This window comes from Oculina patagonica, chromosome 12 (assembly GCF_052425735.1).
Source record: "Oculina patagonica isolate OP01 chromosome 12, crgOcupat, whole genome shotgun sequence".
Lineage (NCBI taxonomy): Eukaryota > Metazoa > Cnidaria > Anthozoa > Scleractinia > Oculinidae > Oculina > Oculina patagonica.
In genome coordinates this window covers 9,782,220-9,788,182 of record NC_135769.1, presented here as the reverse complement: position 1 = coordinate 9,788,182, position 5,963 = coordinate 9,782,220, and the positions used below count along the sequence as shown (strand labels likewise).

Here is a 5,963-nt window from a genome sequence, read left to right as displayed (position 1 = left end):
AGTTTAATAAATGCAAATTAAGTCGAAAGCACTAAGCACGACTCGTATGAAACAGTCATTTCTGCAGGAGGCTACAATACCAGTGATATTTTGATTGCTGGAAGCGCATGTGAGCGGGTAATTGGTGAGCAATTTTAATCTTCTCGCTCATCGTTCGTAAATTTTAAGCGTTAGACAATGGGGTCGTATGACGTAAATAAAAGTAAAATAATAAAAAGTGAAGTAGTTGCAAGTGAGGTAATGGGAGAACCTGCAGTTCATTTTTCTATAGCACATCAATTAATAACTAAATTTTCTTTGTTATTAAAGTGTGGTCGTTCATTGTGGTGCGTAAGATAGGTGAATGCTTGTTCGTTTGTCTCACGATGGAGTCACTTTGAGATGTTGATTGATATTGATGGTTTATCAGTTTCAACTATTATTATTATTATTATTATTATTATTATTATTATTATTATTATTATTATATTAAGGGGAGGATTACGCAACAACGGTGTCTTGGATCAGATCAAAAGTCTCATTTGCGATCCTCCGATCCGCCTTAATCTGCCTAAGGGGATCAAGAACTGTAAAGAGAAACAGGAACATTGACATTTATGATATGGACTTTCAAGTAGAGAATTCTCGTACTGCAATTTAGATCGAATATTTTTTTTTTAATATATAGTTCTTCTTTTATTATTGCTCTCGAAGTCGCTTTTACTATTTTTCTACATTTTTAAAGACACTGTTTTTATTATTATGTAAATAATATGTTTATATATAAAGTTCTTATTCGAATAGTCAAATCATTGTAATTCTTTTAGAAATTGGTTAATAAAGTTTTTATTTAATTTTTAAAAAAAAATTATTATTATTATTATTATTATTATTATTATTATTATTATTACAAGTGAAACCGGTAAAAACAATATATAATTATATATCCCATAGAAAACAGGTAAATGTGAAAATAGATTAGTGTGTATCAATCAGATCAATCTGCAGCTTACTTTCATAAGCAAATGCCCACATTGTGCGGTTCCAGAAAATATCCATACCCACCCCAAGGATGGTCATTGGAAATTCCGAGGGGGATGAGGGTCTCAATAGTACAAACTTTTTAAAGAAAGTATGAAGCAAAACTAGAAATCCCAGGGGATGGGAGGGTCCAAACCAAAGAACCATCCTTGGGGGAGGTATGGATATTTTTGGAACCACACCCTGTGGAACCAAGCCTGTGCTGCAAAAAAACTTGACACATTAACTTAACCTGGAGTAAAATTTGTGGTCTGCGATAAAAATTATGTAAATTCTCTGTTATGTCATTATTTTTACATGTTTTTATTGAAACAAAAATGTTTTGTCATGAACCTCAGAATGTTTTTAAAACTTACATGTAATTAAGTGTCAGTATTTACATGAAGCCTTATTGGGTTCTAGGAGAAGCCACGAGCCAAGCAGCCCACACTGCCGGAGCTTATCCCGGTTTCTGCAGCATTAAGCGGCTAGGAATATTTCTACTCCCCCCTGAATGGGATGCTAGTCCACCGCAGGGTCCCCCCCCCCCAGCATTATGTCGCCGGTACCCATTGATACAACTGGGTGGAGAGAGGCACTATGAGAGTAAAGTGTCTTGCCCAAAAACATAACACAAGTGACCCTGGCCGGGGCTCGAACTCGTACCGCTCGATCCGGAGTCCGGTGCACTAACCATTAGGCCACTGCGCCTCCCATCTTATTGGGTTCTGGGATGTTCATATTATATAAAAAGCTATCAATGTCACTTAAGTATATTCAGGTTTAAACTGGCAACATGTGGGAATCAATCATGTGATAATTTTATTACATTGACACAGTGTGTATTTTTGAGTTCATTTTGACTAACAGGAATGCCCTTGCAAAGTCTTCCAAGTAACCTGTAAATAGAAACAAAACAAACAAAAAACTATTATTTTGCTGAAATTGCTATTTTCCAGCATGCAGACTGTCTATTAAAATTAAATGGCCCTTTTCAGTGTGTGAAAACTGGCTGCTTTTATGTTAGGCCAGTGGATCCAATATTTTTTTCCACTTGCTACTGTTGATAGCCAAATGACATTTATGGATTTTTATTTTTTGTTGTAGTTGTTTCGAAAGAAACATGTGGCTTCGGGTAAGCTTATAATGGTTTCACCTTGCCCAGTCTACCTAGGTCAGGCAAGGAAGAAATCAATTTTCTTTGCACCCTTCCTTCCCGGGGGGGTACTCCCATATGTGGCCTATATAGGTATGTGCCGCCCGATAGGGTATGGTTTTTGAGGTTCTCGGTCCTTAAATAGGGTATCATTTTTGCTCCTTTTGGCAATGAGTTCCGGGTGTGATCCTTAGATGGGGTACCTAAATTCTATAAGCTAAAATAAACGCCCAGCTAAACCAAAAAAGGTATTTTAAAACGGAATTTACTGTTCAGTTATTAGTAAAGCGATTTTATAGAGATTTGTGTGTTGCCGTGCGCGGTTAGCCGTTATTTGGGTCGTCATGGAACGCTTCTCCTCCCCTTGAATAGGGTGTCATTTTTCGGTTTTGGGCCTTTAAAAGGGTATCAATTTTCGCTTTCTTTATCCTTAAATAGGGTCAGGGTTTAAGAACCTTGGCGGCACACCCCTATCCGAAATTTATGGGAGTACCCCCCCCCCCGGGCCTTCCTTTCATTAATTATTGCAGAAAAGTGTCATATTATTTTAATAATCTTTAAAAATGTTTTGGACCCTAAAACTGAATTTTGTAATCTGTTCATTTCAAAGCATTACATCACTGAAATCTATGTTTGGTATTCTTGTAGAGCAAGTTGCCAACAAAAACTAAGCTGAAGTTTATTTAAATCGAATTTACAGCTACTGCTTGGCTAATTTTAATATGAGTTAAAAAAAACTTGGGTCTTGACAAAGTGCGAGCCAACAAGTCATGAGAGCCATTCCACTATATACAAATAGCACATTGGTTGGCCTAAAAAGCTCCCTGGTTAGCCTAAGCAGTACTCCAGTTAGCCTGAGTATAGTTAGCTGAGGTGGCTTCAGGTTATGCTATTTATTGGAGTTAGATATTTTGGCTTGTATGGCACTTATGTGTCATGAAACATACGAGCCATGAAAGCCATTCCAGTTAGCCTACATAAGATTCCGGTTAGCCTATATAGTACTCTGGCTAGCCTTAAAAGCACTTTGGTTGCCAAAGGGTACATCATGTTGCTTGCAGTTAGCTTTATATTGGGATTAGGGTTTTCTGGCTTGCTTAAGTTTAAGGTGGCTCGTACCAGTTTTCAGGTTTTTGACTGTGCGACGTTTGGAAGAAAATGGTCAAAAAAATAATTAAAGATTGTAACAAAATTTTTGTATAATTAAATTACCCATTGTGTTGTTGATCCAAATACCAATAATTACGTCATCAGTGGTTACCATGGCAACGGTAGGCAATGATTTTTTGGACCCTTTTTCAGCTTCCAGTGCTTATATCTTGAAAACTAACTCGATGACCCCCATTTTTTTTCGCGTGATAACTTTAAGCATATGAAAAAGAAACTGTATAATTATTTTAAAAAAATTCTACGAAGCGGATTTTTTGCAAATGCAAAAAAGAGCAATTTGTAAGTAATTAAAAATTCCTTTCGTAGAATTTTTTTAGATTTTTTCTGGCGTTTCCTTTACATAAAAGGAAAATATTAGGGCAATAAAAAATAGGGGTCATCGGGTTAGTTTTCTTGCTAAAGCCTTCGCGAACTCAATAATTCCCACGCGCGTTTCCGCGTTCTTTAAAATTTCGATTTTTAAAGTTTGGTATTTACTCATGCTCAGTTCTGACTACCGCTGATCTTTGCGGGCACATACGCGCGCAACACGCGTGGACTTCCCCTCGCTTTGTCTGCGAAACTTTTCGGCTCAGGATTTCATGGGATTTAGCCAGTTTCAGTTAGCGCCAGTTGCGCCTCTTAGGTCTTACTTTTTAGTATTTCTTTGTCTGAATAATCATGTGTTTGAAAGCTAACTCAAATAAGCTGAAACGAAAAAAGTGGAGTTGAGTCACGATCTCCGACAAGATCGATCGTAGCACATGCGAATTTGCTTTTGTAACTCGAGCAGCGAGACATCCGAAAACATTTTGACTGTCGAACATTAAGTTGGCTTAAAATTTTCTTGTTGAAAAAACTTCAGTTGAACGCGGAATTTTTTCTTAAAATGAAGAAAAGCAACCTCACACTCGGCCGCCATGTTTGTTTTTCTTTTCAAATCTCGCGCGTGACTCGTGGGCATGAAGCGTGACGCGCGCGCTAGTCACCAGACTTCCCACGCATGAAAAACCGGTACGAGCCACCTTAAGGCCTCGCGATTTTTTACATTGCTACTTTAAAATGCTACTGTAGGTCATCCAACAACTGAAAATACAGGCCTTAAAAACAAACAGATTTTGTGTAAAGTAGACAAATGTCTGGAAAAAAAGCAGATCTTAAATGCCTCAGGCAATGAATGTGTGTAGAGAAAAGGAAGGGAATTGCCAGAATTGACTGTCACATAACTATGTGTAAAACTAAGAGATCGACAATTACCTGAACTCCATAGTTTAACTCACTGAACAGTAATCCAGAATGTCCTGTCAAAACATTAGGCATTCTATAAGTCCCTGACCTGTAAACCACAAAATGCAAAGGAAACGTAAATCTATGTTTACCAATACAATAAAACATCATGGGAAGAACAAATTTTGAGTTAAGAAATGGTCTCATTTATTAAACATACCCAAAAAGGAATTCCAAAACGTGAGTAGCACTGTTTAATTAAAGTCTAGATTAGCTACCAGGATGACTGCAAGTAGTCTCTAGTCTAACTTAAAAAAAGAGATCACACTGAGCTGAAATGTTTCTTCTAATTTCAAAGGTATCACATAAAATCTTCCGGACGTAATTTTTCTTTGCGGTCTAAAATGGCCATTTGGTCAATATTTTGAGGAACATTTCCTCATGTATAAATAATGAAAGGATGCGAGTCTTATTAATTTGGAAAACAGTAGCTTAAAATTCAGATAACGAACATAAGTGACAGTTGTATGCCTCGACGAAATGACTGCCATTTAATACTATCGCCTCGTTCTCACCATCTATTTTTTTACGCCTAGCCAGGCTTTAATTCCAGTAAGCTAAGTTGATAATCATGATAAACGTCGAAGACATAAGCTTTAACCAGTCTAAAAAAATCGTTGTTCAATGAGAAACGCTTACCTCAGGTCCCTGTTAGTTTCTTTTGCCCACGTTTTCGCACGTTTCTACTCATTCCATATTCTTCTTTATCCGGAATACAAATAAAGGAGGTTTTCCCCACGTTTGGGGACTCGTTTTGATCGCGTCAAGAAGGAAAAACATCGACAAAACTGTCCTCTTTAACTCAAAATTTTGTCGCATAGTCGCCATTTTGAAAATGCTCTTCATGAGCCCACAATACGGACCACGGGGAATCCGCTGGGGTGACCACCAGCAGGGGGAGGGGGAGGGGCAGCTATTTAACTTCTCCCCAGGCCCACTCCTTTCGTCTGGAAGAAATTACATTCAACCTCGCGAAAAGCAATTGAAATGAGAAAAAACTGACAACGCTATTATAAAGAGCATACACTCCTCCCTTTGGCAAAATTTTCTTTTATTCCTACCGCAAATTGTCGTTGAGAAGGAAGCCAACAAACTTTTCAGTTGTATTTTTTACTGCCGTCCTTTTTTAGGAAAAAGTAATAATGGCCATTTTTAAAAATACTATTTAAAAAGCTACAACTTGGCGTAAAAAAATCTTAAGAGAGAGATACAGGTAAAGTTTTCAAGCGAATTTAAAACTGCGGTCCGTTCTGGTCACGTGACCAATGACGTCATAAAAATAAAAGTGATAAAAATGTACTTAACATATAAATATCTACCAACATGTAATTTTTTGCTTCCTCGCATTTAATGCAACGCCAGATACGCACTT

At 37.4% G+C, this 5,963-nt stretch overlaps 1 long non-coding RNA gene across 1 annotated transcript; it reads right to left on the bottom strand.

Annotated features, from left to right (window-relative positions):
• Nucleotides 1-1,804: 1,804 nt before the first annotated feature.
• On the bottom strand, nt 1,805-5,722 carry LOC144633344 (uncharacterized). The gene is made up of 3 exons (XR_013567039.1): nt 5,231-5,722; nt 4,562-4,640; nt 1,805-1,898 (listed from the first exon to the last, which is right to left on the bottom strand). It is a non-coding gene; the product is annotated as an uncharacterized LOC144633344 (long non-coding RNA).
• Between the last annotated feature and the right edge of the window lie 241 nt (nt 5,723-5,963).